The sequence below is a fragment of the Erithacus rubecula genome (genome assembly GCF_903797595.1).
Source record: "Erithacus rubecula genome assembly, chromosome: 1".
NCBI lineage: Eukaryota > Metazoa > Chordata > Aves > Passeriformes > Muscicapidae > Erithacus > Erithacus rubecula.
The window spans coordinates 90,951,694-90,969,201 of NC_136658.1; positions in this window are offsets into that span (position 1 = coordinate 90,951,694).

The following is a 17,508-nucleotide window of genomic DNA, read 5'->3' on the forward strand; positions in this document are numbered from 1 at the left end:
AAAAATAAATCTACCAAAGTAATTTATATGGCAAAAAAATCTAATATCTGTCTTTCCAGTGTGAAGAATTACCTTGATAATGTGTCAGTCTTAATGCATTTTTCCCTAGAACTAGTCAATTTCTCACTAAAACAATATTTTAACATTCTTTAAAATGATTTGCCTCATTTTCATCATGCTTTATTTGTATTACAAGAAGCAATCAAAATCAAGCAATTCAAAATTAACAATTCTGCTGTCAGTTGTTTGGGGATGAGCTGGAGCTATTTAGTTGTGAGGGTCAACAATGACACTGTTATCTAGAACCATGTTCAAAGAACACACATGCACACAATTGCAGCAGGGGAATGTGTTGCCTCTGTGTTTCAATAGCAAACATTTGATGGCAGAGCACTGCACTCTTCATCTTTTCTTTTTGTAGGCAACAGAGTAAGTCAAATGGAAAACACCAATGGAGAAAAGATACTCAAACATTTTAGAGATTTCCTCTGGCTTCTCAAAGCTTTCCAGAGGAATCTGGAAGTCTGAAGATAGTCTGAAGGGTTGGAGTCCATGAGTCTCCCCTTTTGCCAAATATTTCTCAATGTAAGCTATATTTTCTATGATAGAGCAGTAAACTGTAACAGGTTTGAGGCACTAGCAGTATCTTTTATGCAATAAAATATAAAATTATTAGAATAATTACAATGATTATAATCTCTCTTTATTTATTTTTTTTTTTAATTACTGAATGACAGAATACGAATAAGTAAATTTTGTGCTGGTACAGCTCAGGATTACAAGGCAATGCAATGGAAGGAGACAGAAGGAGACAACATACAAAAATACATAGAAGCATGTAAATTCAGAGCAGAAAAGCAAAGAATACGTCCTTCAAATGAGAGTTTGTAGTGATTTTTCCCTTCATGGGGCTAATAGTTAAGATAAATATCGAGAAAATGTTTTCTAGCTTCTATCATACTTACCAGGCATATGAAGAGTAGTTTGAAGCAAGACCTGCAGATAAACGTATACAAATGCTGATGATCCTCGTTACTGACTTTAAAGAGACATTCTCTTTGAGTAAGGCTTCCTGTTAGTGATTATTGTGAAAAAATTCTGACTTTTAAGATGCAGAAAAGATCAAAAAATTTAAAAATTACTGATGGATAGCAAAAAACCAAATTATTAATGATGCAGCTAGAGAGAATGTGCAGAACTCAATTGCATCAAATTTTCTTTTGACAAATAATCTGTATATATAGGGTAAGAATATTACTTGAGTTACCAATACAACACCATAAACTAGTTGGAATTATTTCTTTTTAGATTTTTTCCTGAATATAAAATTTTCCAAACCAAAAAGTGTTATGGGAAAGAGCATACTTTTCCTAATTTCATTTCTTATTCCTAGAATAGGTTTGTTTAGTTGAAATTCAACAGAAAACCTAGCAATTTTGTAATTGATCAACAATTTTACGGGAAATGTATCAAATATTGTATAAACAGACATACAGGACATGGATTTAGTTTCTGAAACTGCTCCTGCAAAGCCAGCTTTTGTTCAGAAATAGTTGATTTCAATCTACTGACACCTCTTTTTACATACTACTTTCATCATTAGTCTGGTACTTTAATCCACTTTTTTCTGTATTTCCTACATTTGCTCCTCTCTGATCCATCTTGATTCCTCTTTTTCCTTCCTTTTGATTTTCTCCTCTAAGCACTCCACAATGTTACACAAATAACCACAATACCCTTAAACTGTTTTATAATAACATTTGTAGAATTACCAAGTATTTTTTGCCCTGCAACCATGATATGCCCTATCTCCCATATTTCAGTAGCACCCTAGATTGCAAGGCTTTCTGGAGACAGCAAATTTGCTCTCCTCAATGGGTTTCATACCAAGGCAAGAGGCTGCTCAGTCTTTGGTCTCTGATTTGGGTGCCACAGGCCCTCACCAGGATTGCTAGGTTTTCTCTGCTCATCACTGCTCTTCTGGTCTCCCTGGGTCTCTCTGTGATTAGGAAAAACATTGAAAAATGCCTACAACCCTGCTACATGAAAGAACTGTTGTCAAACTCATTGTCAGAAATGTGGCATCAACCCAGAAAAAAATGCATGAACAAAGACCTTGAAGTGTGTAATTTCAAGAATATTTCACCAAGTCAAACTATAGTAAAGACCATACTCTCTCTACAATAAATTTCTTAAAGGGCAAGAAGTGTAAAAGATAAGTCACATTCCACTAAGGGGAGTTGTGGGAAGTTCTTTGGAAAAGGATGCTCTAGGACAGAATTAAGCCAAATATGCAAATATTATACCTGAGAACCATTTATTGGTAACAAAAGGTGTGTTGCCTACTAAAGAAGAATAGGAAAGGCAGAAAATGAGTAAGAAAAAAGAAAAAGAATGAGAGGGGAGGCAGAGAGAAAAAAGCAGACATTACCCCAGTAGGTTGGGGATGCTGTGTACATCCAGCTGGCAGGGGGTGTGTGCACACTGGCTGCTGGGGAGCTTGTACAGCTCCCAGAGAGGCACAATCACATCACATCTCCCTGTACTTGGCATGGGTGAGTGCCAAGACACCTTGAGTCCTGTGCTTAGTCCTGGACTCCTTACTACAACAAAGATGCTGAGGTGCTGGAGCATGTCCAGAGAAGAGTTGGTAAAGGGTCTGGAACTGTGGGAGGATGGATTGTAAGGATAGTGCTGAAGGCAATCTCCCCTGATGAATTACAGCTGTACTAATTCCCAAAGAGTGGAAACAGCCCATCCAGTGAGGATGGGTGCTATTAAAGAGTGGGTTAGCTGGTCTAGTGGAGTCTGCTGCAGTTAGAGGCTGCTGGTTATGATGTCAGGAGGAAGGGTTATGTGGTCATGTAATGGACAGACAAGGTAAGATGCTGTGTGAGGGACAGAAAGGGTTTGGTGGTTGTGTAAGGGACTGGAAAGAGTTAGCTGGCCATGCAGAAGAAGGAAGGAAAAGAGAAAAAGAGAGTCAATGCTGTGTGGAGATGCCTGGGAGAAGTCTACAGAGAGAAGGCATGAGAAGATTTTAAGAAAATAAGGGACTTATGCTGGTGTCAATTGTGCCTCCACTGTCATCAAACTGAGGGAGCAGGAGTTCTTTATCATAGAGATGGAGGCTGTGGAGAGACCTTATCCCACTTCCTGAAAGGAGGTTGTAGTGAGGTAGGTCTTCTCCCAGTGAAAAAGTGACAGTTTGAGAAGAAATGGCCTCAAGTTGTGAACCAGAGGTAGTTCAGATTAGATATTAGAAATTTTTTGTGTTTCATAGAATGGGTTGTAAAATATTGGTACACACTGCTCAGGAAAGTGGTGGAGACATCAGCCTTGGAAACATTCAAAAAGCACAGGGGTAAGGTACCTGAGGACATGTTTTAATGAACATGCTGCTGGTGTATGATTGATGTTAGGACTTGACTCAGAGGTCTTTTCCAGTCTTAACCAACCCATGATTCTATGAAAACTGTATCTTTGAGATTTGGGTATCTTTTAAGCACACTCCCATTATGTGAATGGCATGGTGTAACTTTCCTAAAGGACAGAGATTCTAATCAAAACAAAGAGCAGCCAAGTAGACTGCATAGAAGTTTATATTCAAAATGTAAATATTGAACAATTGAAATTTTATTTACTTATTATTGCCTTAAACTGGAGGTCAAAGCCTTTATTTTGCATTAAATGAATTTTTAGCTTAAAAGTTTTATTTTTCATCATTTTTACCTAAGTTTCTTTGAAATAACTGAAATTGCACTTGCTAAAAATATCCCTCATGAATGTAGGAAAAAATATATATATTTTCTTATCTGTGAAGAATACTCTGTAAAATTCAAGTTAAACTAGGATTTGAAGAATCAGAATAAGTGTGAGAGAGGGAGAATAAGGAGATCAACATTATAATTATTACAATAGTATTTATGTTTTGTTCTGACTTCACTAAAGTATTCCACTAAAGTATTTCATTTATTTTCTTTAATACAAAATTTCATGGTGAGAATTTAAAATGAAATCAGATTGTGGCATACGGACTGTCTAGGCTTGATATTAAATAAATAAATTAATCCCTTTTCCTTCTTGCTATTATTATATGAGGCAATGGGGAGAACTGATTAGACCAGACAAGAAAGAAAAAATCTTGATTAAAAATGTTCATTTATAATTTAGTTAAGAGTATTCTTTTTCACTCTGCTTCTTTGACCTTCATTCACATTGCACAGAGTATGTATATGTTCAAGGAAGAGTAAAGAAAAAAGAAAAATTCAGCATGACAGCCAAAAATTTTTATTAATATATTTCTTATGTGATCTTGAAAATCTCTTGAAAATCACTGTGATATTGGATCAAAATATTTCTATGTTTTTTCAGGCTTTCAGATGCCCTAAGTCACTCTTTTCACTCTAGGACTTGCTTTGAATTCTATTTGCTAAAAAATCTAAAAATGTTATCTGTCAGGAAACTACAAAAATTCAACTTCCATTTTTTAAATGCCCATCTAATAAAATATTCATGGAAAGTTATGAAGCTAGTGAGATTTGCTGAATATTTGAAATTCAGATAAAAAATTGACAGTTATCTCTGCTACTTGGGGACAGTGTTTGCATAGTGAAGTAGAAATATGAAACAGTTAAAAAAATATTTAAAACATTTCCTTCAAAGACATGCCTTGTGGAGGCTTAATAATTGTTTGAAAAGTCAAATAAAATGAAATTTTATTGCAGTTGAAGAAAAAAGATGACAACATATTCTTTACAGTGTTAAGAAATTATGAATATAAAAATAATAAAATACAGATTTTGATAATGTCACCACATTTGACTTTTCTTGCATGAAAAGGTCAGAGTCAGAGTAATTTGTAAGATTCAAATGAAGTCTCAAGACATATAGGGCAGAAAATTCAGTAGTTTTTTGGTTACATTTTCTGCCTATGAACGAGTAACCTTTTAATATATCTTTAACTTTGACATGTTGAATACACTTTCATAAGAGGTGTCCACAGCTGAAGTTGCTCTTTTAACCGGTAAATTTTCTGGACATAAAGGATAGACTAATAATATAAAGGAGATTTTAAGATCGTTACAATATTAAACAGTTTTTTAAACACAACAAAACACACACACAAAAAAAACCTCCAAAAAACGCAGAACAAACTAAAAAACCAAAACAAAAATAAAACCCAGGATGATATTTTTTTTTTTTGTGCCTTTTATTTAAAACGCCTATTTTGGAAAGTGGTGAATCTAATCTTACCCATGTCTAGTACCTCTAAACTATGTAAGTACTGGAAAAAAAGGTAAAACTTCTTGTTTGTAAATATCTGTATTTTGAAACGTGGGATGTGAACTAAGACTAAATCTCATCTCATATAACTAAAAGAGTAGAAAAAAAATTGCATGAGGCATATGTCAGATGATGCACACCAGATAAAATTCACTTTTGTTTATTGCACCCAAAAGAATTTTATGAATCCTAAGTCTTAACATGGGATATTACTTTTATTTTGCATTTAGTTTAAGAAACCTGTTCCCCAAAGTGAAGATTTGCTCTGTAATGCTCTGCAATTCTACTCTACAAAGCACTGTCTGGACTTTCATGTCCAAGAAAATATGCTGACATCCTAGAAGTGATTCTCCTGGAAGAGAATTGAGGTAACTGATATGTTGCAGTCAATAAGGATATGATTCAGCTCTGCAGATACAGAATGTCACCAGCATGGGCCCTGAGAGGTACCATCTGAGATGCTCCAGTTGCTTCTCTAGAGGAGTTTGGGTGAAAGTTTGGTAATGCTGTTGTTATTTCTACTGGCAATTAGAGGATACTATACATAAAACATTCACAAATATTGCTGGCACTGAATTTCAAGATGAAAAAATATAACTGAATGCCACCTTTCTAATTAATCTGTATGGGAGAAGCAGAAGGAGCTAGGCAATAACAAAGACTTTTAGTGTAGGGTAATTTCTTTTTTTAACTTGTAGGGAGGAAACATCATGAATGTATCAAATTTAGAATATATGTTACACATACCTTAAACTCAAAATTTAGCAGATTCAGTGCTCAAAGATCTTATTGAAAAGTTTTTTGCTCTACAAAATTTCATTAAGAATGCTTGAAAAACTTGAAATCTTTCTTCCTAAAAGTATATTCATTTTAAGAACAGTGTTTCTATATTCCTGCAGTGCCTGTTCTAATGACTCTTGGGTATTGGGGCACAGAATGTACTTGCTAAAAACCTGAAATAAAATCCTGCAATATGGCTGGTGAGATATTTTAGTTGTATGTATTCATGGCATGATAACATTAGAACAGATCTGCTGCCCTGTATCAACAGTTTAGTGTCTGATACTGAGATGTATAAATGCTTTAAAGGAAGATGCAGAAATTATTGCATAGCTCTTCTTGTCTAGACTTGAACCTTGAAAGGAAGGATTATTCAGGGCCTTGAGACATTAGGTTTTCATAGTATTTGCACACATTGCCTTAGTTTATTTCTGCAGTCATAGATTGCCTTGATATTTTTATAATATATTTTAAATCTGATAAAATTCTCAGTCATGTCAAATTTCTGTTGGAATGAGTTTAATCATGGTGGTATATGAATGAAACATGTATTTATATCTACTTTGAATTTCCTTTTTGAAGCCTCTCTTACTATTGTGTATGGGATAAAAAAGGTTTTCATGCATATTCTCTAGCTTATGTCTCCCTTTCAGTGCAAACAATTTCACAAACTTTTTTCAGTCTTTTCTACAGATGAAATATCATTAACTAGAAAGAGCTGGAGAGTGAAAGAGCAGAATGTGGAAAAGAAAACAACCTTGATTTTACTCTATTTCTTAAGGAAATCATAGATCAATACAACTATAAACTTTCACTCAACCAAAGCTGTCCCAGCCATCAACCAAGTGCCGTAGAGCCACTCTCACTTCCTCCCCCTGGCTCTCCCAGTGCCATGGGGAGGAGAATGGGGAAATTAGTAAGACTTGTGAGTTGAAATGAGAACAATTTAATAATTGAAACAAAATAAAATATATCTTTAGTACTACTAATACTACCAATAATAATGGTTTCAATGGAGAGAGGCTAGGGGGAAGAGACAGAGAGAGGATGGCAAGTGATGCTCAACCCCTGCTGAGGGACACCCAGTATGTGTCATATACTGTGTCATGTCTAGTTCATATACTGGACATGACATTCTTTTGTGTGGAATATCCCTTTGGCCAGTTTGGTTGAGCTATCTCAGCTGTGGTCCCTCCTGGCTCCTTCTGCAGCTTTTCTCTGACAGAGCATGAGAAACTGAAAAGTCCTTGACATAGGGTAAACACTGGTAAGCAACAGCCAAAATATCAGTGTTGTCAACATTATTCTCATTATAAAGCTAAGAAAATGCACTTTTCTAGCTACTAGGAAGAACATTATCCCAGTCAAAACCAGGTTTTGTGTAAGAGAAATAGTTGGGAAAAGCAGCTGCATTTCATCTGCCCTGAAATTTCAAAGTCATTTATAAGTACCAACCTCATGGGATATAGAGCAAAGTAATAAAGAAAAGTAGGATGCAGAAGCCAAATCTTCACATCTTGTGGTCTCTTCTTTCTATGTATCACCCTGCTCAAGGTAACAGTGGCTAGCAAACTAGTGATTACAGTCAGAACCACACCCATAGTCCTTCAGTGACTGCACCTGAAATTGATATAAGTCCAATAAAAGTTAGAGGAAAAAAGTTGTCCTATCCTCTATTCCTCCAATAGTGCTGTGATAGCATAAGACATTGAAGGAAAAAACTTCACTCATTTTCAGTTTCCCTTCACTTCTACCTTTTTTGTCTCCTATTCCCGTGAAAAAGCTCTATCAGTGGTATAGTGTGCTATGTACATACAATAGTTGGCTCCACTGCTCCGATCTCTGTCCTACCTCATGGAAGTCCTGGAAAATTAATAGCGAAAACCATAATGAAAAAACATATATCAATCATACAAATCTGCAATATATTGAGTACTACATTTGATTTATACTCTAGTCAAAGTTGCACTCTGTTCTCTATGTTTTTTATTTTACTTTTATTTTTCTCTTATTAGAAAAATATTTTTTACTTTAATTATTGTATTATTTTAATTACTTGTGGCATCCCACCCTAAAAGGGAAAGGGAACACACATACACATACACAACCTTGTAGTTGATAAGGAACAGAAACAGAACAGAGGGTCTGCAAAACCCTATGGAGTTTTATTGCCAAATAAAACACTTGACATGGAAATTGAGATAATATATTCCCTTTTCTTATAGTATAAGAACAGAGCAATGGGTTTTGAAGATCAGCAAAAGAAAGAGGAAGAAAGGAAGGATCACCAGTCCCGGCTTCAACATTGATTCAGATGACGTGGAGTTCAGGGTCCTTGGATGTAGGCTTCATGAGGGTACCCAGAAGAAAATTTTCTCATTATGCAAATTAGCTACCACACACACTTCATTCTTCTTCTAGACCTTTTGGGAAATGGGTCAGAGGCTTTAGGGATCCACCCTCTACTTGTTCACCCTTTTGGTAGACAGACCATGCTGCTTTGTGACTCATTCCCATGCTTGCACTGTATCATTTTGCTTGTCTCCAGGGGCCAGAAAAAGGACATTTGTCACAGCAATGTGCTGTCTTGTCGGATTGTTTTTCTTTAGAAGAGCTGAGCAGTTATTAATTGGTATAAAGTGTCTATTGTTAAAGGTGCATTAGTCTCAAAAGGCAAAAGTCCTGAGTGTTAAAATCTGTGCTGAAAGTTCTCAGCAGAGTCCCAAATAGAAGTAAAGTACTAATCAGAAGTAGAAGCAGTTCTCTGGTGCAAGATCCTAGGAGGGCCAGAGTTGCAGCCTAGTAAAAGCCTGAGCAGAGGCAGACACTGCAACCTGGTACAAAGTCTTGAGAGGCACATACTGCCTGGTTTTCTTCTTCTTGTTGTTCTTTTTTTCTTCTTCATGTGGCAGTAGCAATAATAGTGGTGGAGGAAGAGAGAGTGAGAGAGGACGTCTCTCCAATATACAGATTCTTATTTACTAATTACCTAATGAGCTAAGAACACAAATCTGAAGTATTTCTTCTTAACCTATTGGAGTTCCAGTTTCTTAGTATGAAAGTTTGCATATAATCTATGCATAAGGTTTATCTGTTCTATCTGAAAAATTCAAACAATATTCTTACTATATTTTTATTATGTCTAAAACTATGTTTTGGAGCTCTCACAGAGACTTGTTTTTAAGACTTGTTTTCTATGCTGTTATCTAGGATTGTGTTTTTCAGCTCTCACTGCAGCTTGTTGATCTGCCCCTGAGGAACTCAGAGAGGTCTCTGTTTTTCAGACTCCAACACTGTCCTATCTCTGCACTTCCACCTTCTCCAGGCTGCATCCTGTTCATTGTCCCAGTGGGTTCTTGCCAACAATCCTGGTTGGCTCCACAGCTATCTGGCTGTCTGTGTTTGAGGCATACATATTTTCCTCTTACCTTGTAGGTATTTACATTGCTCAGTGATCATGGAATACATAAGGTTTACTAATGTTCAATAGAAAGAGTGGAACTCACCAATCAATACACTAGAATCAAAACTCTTTTCCAATCTCTTTTGCAATCCAGCTATCCCTAGCATAAAGAGCTTCAAATTAGTCATCCATTTGCTGAATTCTGTCAAACAAGTGCACAGAATGCCATTTTTCATGTCAAAACTAAGTCACGTAAGCACAGTCCCAATTAAAAAAAAAAAATATATATATAGCCTTTTCTACTAAGGTCAAGAATTTGGAAAAGAAAATTAATAAGAAAATTCAAGTTGTGGAGGGCACAAATTATGCTTAATATCAAATATTTTAGGAATAAGCAATTTATAAATAATTGAACCACTTATCACAATACAAAGGTTAATGTAGCTGGAAATGTTAAGCCGGACATTAAAAAATTGAAAAGAGAGGGGATTTGTACAGCATTAATTTCCTGAAGCTGCAACAGAATGGACTGTGTCAAAAGGCTATAACATGGTTTCCCTCATTCTGTTATGATGGAAATCAGAGTTTCATCTTCCTCATCCTTACATAAATCAGAGGAAACTGTCTGGAGTCAATGTAATTTCTCTGGGGTAAAAGAATACAGTAAGTATTATCTAGATGTTAAATGTTCAAATAAACTGGTTAGTGAAGTGAAAAGATATTCAAGGAAGGTAAGAAACATTAATTTTGAATTGTAGGAACTTCCACACAAAAATGATGGATCTCAAATTAAATTTGAAAGCGTTTTCTGATTGGATTTCCTTCCTCCTTCTGTCATTATTCCCTGATCTTGTCTTTCTCACTAGGTTATTTCTCTTTAAAAGAGATTTATATCACATATCACAATTTCTACTCTACACCACACAGACCACTGATGGCCTCTTTCCCTTCCCCACCACAGGGGCCCTGGGCAGCAGGGAGCCCACCCCCACCACTGGATGTGCCGGACCCAGATGTGAGTCCAGCATCTTTCATAATGTCTCACTACAGACTCTGCTAGTGCACTGTCAACATAAAGGGACATGTCTCTGTCCCCCACAAAGGACTGGTTTTTAAAAATAATTTTGACTTTCTATATTAGACTTATGGCCTAAGCCTGAAAAGTCTTTTCTAGTCATTAGCCTTAGGACAAACTCTGACTTTCTCTGTATCTAAAGCCAAAGAGCAGTCAAATGGCTTTTTGTCATCCTCCCATTTTCCTTCTCAAATTTATTACTGAAGTGTGAGGTTATGTACTGCACATTTTTTTCTGATGTGTCTTTGTTTTCCAGATCATCTACATTAATCTAGTCAGTTAGAGCTGGTCAGATGTAGTCAAGGTCTTCTTTGTCAGGGAGGTGCTTCAGGGTAAGCTTCACCCCATGACTCTGTGACATTTTAATTGGACCTTATGTCCAGAGATGAATTTGTTTTTGAAACCTACTGAAAAAAAGGAGCACATAAATGTATGTCTTTTGCTATTTATACCTATAATTTAACCAGAATACATTTTCATAATATTTTCTCTATTCCATTTAAAAAAAAAATATTTAAAACCAGGAAGTTATATTCTTTGTGTCATCTGTTAAGAATTCTCTCAAGTATTTTTAGCCTGAATTATTTGGCATTTATGTGAATAAATATTTAGGGGAAAGTGGTATAATATTAAATGTCGATAAACTTCTTCTAAAATTGAGTTTCTATACTTCAATTTATGTATTTGCTTTAAATGAATCTCCCATATTATTCTCACATACACCCTGCCCCCTCGCCCCCCATTTTTGCCAACAAAATAAATACATTTTGGTTTGTACTTATGGACCTACTAATCATGCAGTATGAGCAGTGAAAATAAGCTACTTCCTACTAATCATTAATAAATCTTTAAAATCCTATAGTTAATTTAAAAGTCTCAGACATAAGTATGATGATAGCATAAATCACAGCTGACATTTTAAAAAGGTATGCTATTTGTCAATTTTTTCCATTGTGAAGTGTGCATTTCATGTACATTGGAAGTTTATTTGCTGCAATTATTTATCGAAATTAAAATATTTTATGACATTATAACTATATATCTATATAGATATATCTATTATACATTGATTAAATAAAGAGGGTTAATTCTCCATATATATGTGTGTGTGTGTATAAATATAGACTTGAAATTAAATTATAATCAAACTGATAAATTTAAAATAGCTGGCAAGCAAATGCTCTGAGAAGAACAGAAAGACAAAATAAAAACAAGTATAATTTTATTGCAGAAAAATGTCTGAATCCTTCATTCTACTTGTCCTGGCTGTTCTGTATTATATCATCCTGAACAGAGAAGAAATTGCAGCAGAAGCTACTTTAGTTAATCTCAAATATAATTATGCTATGGCTTTCTGTACTCAAACTGAAAAAGTGCTCCAGAGCACATTCCTAAATACAGATGGTGCAATACTAAGGAAGGAAGAGGGAAGCAAGTGTCAGGCACATGACTTGTTTTCTGCAAACAAAACTTAAAATAGACATCAGAGACTCAGTTAATGCAGAGATGTCAGCAAGTGGCCTGGTATAACTAGAATAAAATGTGCAGTTATCTAAATCACTACAGCAAGCATTGGTATTTGAAGTCACAGAGAGAATGTGTCTCTAACAAATGACGGGTAGGACCATACATATATGCTTTGTCTCATTTATTCCACTGATCTCAACTACAGCACAGGATTTCCAGCACCACTCCCAAGTCATGGCAGTGTGACCAGATGATGAGGTGGCAAATTCTGAAATTGGAACTCTTAAAGAGCAGTGAGGTGGATCTATATGATAACGTTAGCTTCTGAAGACATCAAAAATGTGTTAACACCATGAGAGCTGAGGAAATCTGTCCTGGAGGAGAGTTTTAGAGTGCCAACAGTATTGGTGGTCTCAAATTTTTTTCAACAAGGATATATACTTATAAGTATATAAGATATATACATTATATATTATATACTTATTTAATAAACGCTATAATATATCATTGCTTGGGTTTTTCTGTCAAAATTATTGCCAACTCACATGCAGATCTTCCAAAGGACTTTTACCATTAGAGAGAGCTGAAAAAACTTCTTTTCACCCCCAAAATTACAAGAAAGAGTTATGGACAAACAATATAGAGAAAGGTTAATTGTAACTTTTCATTTTATTCAGAATTATTATCCATGAACTTTTTAAGAGATATTCACTGAAATCATTGCAAAACAAAATGCCAGAAAATTAAAATATGTGCTACATGTGGAGACTTTCTGAAAGTGCCAGAAGCTGGCTTCTGCCACTGAAACAATGCAGAAAGATTCATCACTAAAGTGGCTGAATAATTTGTTCATCAGTTCAGAGGAAGTGACTGCTTTAAATATTGCATCTTATTGGCTCACATGTCCTTTTGTACGTCCAGGTTCCTTAGGTGGCCACAAATCTGGTTTTCCTTAATGAAAAGGCCTTTGTTCCCCAGTCCCAGCCTTGAGGTTAAAGTACTGAAGAGAAGACAATTGCCAGGGCAAACAGGCAAAAAGTCTTCCTCTTGCTTGTTTTCACTAGTTCTCCTGTCTTAATTATTTTGAAGAATACATCTTCCTTTACTGAGGAATATGTTTGCAGAAACCCATCTTATAAATCACATTTTTTGCCAAATTCCACTCCAGCTTATTCTTAACTTTTCTGATCCCATCCCTACATAATTGCACAATGCCCCAATATTTTTCTTAGAATGCATATCTCTGGTTCCCTTGCCTGTGCATTTCTTTCTTATACTTTAGTTTTCCAAGGAGTTAACCATGCTGGTCTGTTGCCTTTCTTATCTGATTTCTTACACGGGGAGCAAAGAATTCCCAAGGTCTTAACAAATGTACTTAAAATGCCTGCCCAGCTCGGTTCTGCTCCTTTATCCTTCAGGGCAGATTCCAGGGAGGTTCCAGCCAGTATATATTATATATTCAACAGGGTCTTGGTGAAGAAGAGGCAGGCATCTGTCCACACAGAACAAAGCTGCTTAGATGAGTAGAAAGTGAAATTCAGTGTGTGTGTGTAGTTCTGTACTTGATGAATCAGGGGGCATGCCCTTCTAAAATGTGGACATTGTCTCTCCACTAATCCCTTCAAACTCTGAAGGTCATGTTAGTTACAGTTTTTAATGCCAATCCCTTTTGATCGTGCTGTGTTTCAGTACTGTTGTCACCAAGAACATTGCAACATATTCTGACTTGCAATTCAGGTGTATACAATGGGACATATGGATTATATGGTGAACATCTAAAGGAATGATATATCTGGTAAGCCTTTAAACCATATTCAAAGAGCACTGATCTACACAAGTGCTTTATTTTCACTATATTCAATAGGTATTTAGCTAATAGATAATGGGAATCTAACAGTGCTTCTCTTTTTATTAGACTTGTTAGGGCTCTGTGTTAAAAGACTGTGGAACTGTTCTCTTCATACAAGACTAATGGATATCTTGTTCAACAGTCTTTCTTGTGAGTTTTACAGTGTTGAAGTTTTATTTATTGCTTATATTTTTTACTTATATTTTTCCATTTATAATTTTTACTGTAAGGTACAAAGATGAAATACTATATTTAGTAACTTTACCACACATGCTGTAATCCATTCCACTCTGATGGCAGTGCTGCAAGGAAAGAAATTTTTCTTTATTTTTGGCATTTCTAATGTACCATGATACAACATTCAGATACAAAATTAAGAGAGAAATTTAATGATGTTTCTTCATTTTCTAATTGTCAATTTATTCACATAAGTTTTTTTTTTTTTAGTGACAACCCTTTTTTTTTTTTTTTAGAATATTCTATGTATTTTGCAGGGTTTTATTTCTCAGCCCTACTGTTGAATGCAAGAAAGGCAGTTAAACTGGCAAATTCCAGATTTAAAAGACTTGCTTAGGGCCTAAGAATTTCCAAAGGCTCTTAAGTGTAAGAGATCTTCCAGGACTGCAGATTAGATATTCAGTTTGCTCACATTTTACTGGTGAAACATCTTCTACATGGAAGTGGAAGATATGGGTAAGGTTAATCTTTAGGTGATTAAAAACAAGGACTTTATCTTCCTATGGATTTGTTTGAAAACAAAGCAAAAAAAGAAAAAACCACTACTACTAATAAAATAATAATAAATAAATAGAATAATAAAAAATAATATAATATAAAACACTATAATAATACCTATGCTAATAATAGTGTTTATAAGAATAATAATCGAACTTACAAAGGCAGAGACAGTAACAGAACCCAAGTGGAAAAAGCCATGCATAATACAACTGGTCCCAGCTCTTTCCCAAGCAGCAGTCAGCCCCTCCTGGTCAACTCCCCCAGTTTACATGATGATCATGACATCATATGGTGTTGAATATCCCTTTGGCCAGTTCATGCCACCTGTACTGACCATGGTCCCTCCCACCTTTATGTGCCACTCCTCACTGGCAGAGCATGGCAAACTGAAATTCTTGGTTTTGGGACAAGTACTCTCTAGGAAAAGACAAAATAAAAGCTTCCCATATTATTCTCATACTAAATACAAAAAACATGGCACTGTACCAGCTACTAAGAAGAAAATTAATTCTACCCCAGCTGAAATCAGGACAGGAAATTTCCCTGACCTGGGAACAGCACGTGGGTGCAGCACATTGCACTCAGCTATGTTGAATTTCCAGTTCCTCAAGGGTGGGCACAGGTCATTCAAAGTACACTTATATAGCTGCTTTTTCAAGAGGGTGGTCTCCAAATAACAATGTCTAAGACATTATACATCTTGTAAAGGTGATACTTTGTAGAATACTCGCAGAAAAATATTCACTTTTCCCTGAGGAGTTTAACTTTTTAGGCAAGTGGCAGCATATTGAACAGCAGCCTAGACTGATATTATTATCATTATTATTATTTTAGCTAGAAGAATTATTGTTTGTAATTTCACAAAGGAATTTAGATTAAGAAAGTAAACAAGAAGCATTTGGAGCTGAATATGTTTGAAGTGTTTCTCCAAGCCAATACTTTACCTTTTCCTGTTTACTGATGTGTAAACGATGAAGATTTCTGTTATTAGAATTGATTTCAGCAAATATCTCAAATATTAATTGTCCTTGATATATTCTTTAAGTTCAGGAATTTATAGCCTGTGTCACCATATTTTCTTTTAATAACTTATTCAATAAATGTGAAGTTACCCAAAGATCATATCTGAACTATCTAGCAAACTGTTGAAATTGTACTTCAGCTTTTTCAGCCAGTGTAAATGGAGGGTTGAAATGGGCTTCCACATAGCTTTAGACTAATGAGCAGTATTTTTTCTTTGAAACAGAGGAAAAATAATTGTACTCTAAGAAACAGTTACTAAATCTGGAGGGGAAGAAAAAAATAGATGAGTAGGTGTTACTGTATTTTGGATAACATGCAGTGTTTTCAAGGCAGGGTTTAATCTTCTATTCATGCATATATGCATGCTTGTTTCTCTCTCTAGGAGTGTACAAGAATCTATTAAAAGTAATTCCGTTTTGTTTTTAAATATGTCTAAAACACAAACCATATAACTTAATATTTATATACATGAACATTTATATCTGTACTCTGGTATAAACATGGATGCCCTTAACTTCACACATGGGTATATATCTTATATGCAAATGCATTTGATATATTATATTCATAGGTGCCATTACAGAAAACTGAATGAGCTCCTTAAAATCTCATGCCTCTCTCTGGGCAGTGCTGCTGTCCTAGAATGCCCTTGAAAATAGATCAAAGGATTTTTCATGTAAGACATGAAGTAAGAGATAAAAGGATATTCAAAAGAAAATCCAAACCATTTCAAGGGGAGGGGGAAATAGCACTCCAAGCATTTGTAAAGAAAACTGATTCTGAATAAAATATGGATGAAATGTGTGCATTTGGATCTTTCAAAATAACATAAATAGCTCAGGAAGGGATGAAAAGCTTAAACTTTATTCTGACCTGATAAGGATCAGATTGGGAAATTCAGCCTGAATGCTACTCTTAATACTAGAATCTCATTAGTCATTTGTTTTGTTTCACCAAAATGCTCAGAGAAAGAACACTGGGAAGAATAAATACTTTGGAATCAGCCATTTCACATCTGAGCCTGTACAGTGAAAGTATGAGATTTAACAACATAAGGAACAGCAGAAGTTGTTTCAGATAAAAAAAATATAGTATTCCAAGGCTAAGAGCATGTAGGTATGGTGGGTATGAGCAAAACTTTGCCTGAGGAACATACCTGGAAAGATATGAAGCTTTTCTCAGCCTAAATTCACTAAAGATGTCAAGCCTGCACAGATAAAAACAGAAAGAGAAGCATCATATGGCCTTTCATTTCTTAATATATCTTTGGTCTCAGGGGCAGCTCCAAATGAACTTAACAAAGAGAAACCATAGGCTTTGGGTGTGGTGTTATCAAGGAATAAAGAAAACAAGCATAAAAGCACCTTCAGAATTCAAGCAAGATATTTTTGAATGCAGTATTGTTATTTTAGATCTAGTAAATATTTTAGTAATAAGTGAAAAAAAAATTGACTCAGTAGTACAGCACCATTTTAATTAAGTGATTTCTATTTATGGCTGTGTCCATCACCTTAAATTTTATTACAAAGAAGAAGCAATAAAAAAATAAGCAAATTAAATCCATATTACAAAGCCATACCATCAGCAGTACTCATACTTCAAACTTCAAGCTAATTACTTTCTGATTATGTGGAGAACACTGACTAGTACAGCATGGTGTGAAATAGCTGTTTTATGACTATCTTATTTCAGCCTACATAGCAACTATGTTCCACAGAAAGCAACACTAGAAAGTCAGTCTACCCTCACTAGTCAATCAATTAATTTTTAAATAATTACTGAATAAGATTAGAAAAAATTAAAAGAGAACTAAAAGGTAAATGAAAGATAAAAATGAAAAGGATAGGACAATACATATTTTCTCTCCCAAGAAACTATAAAACTATA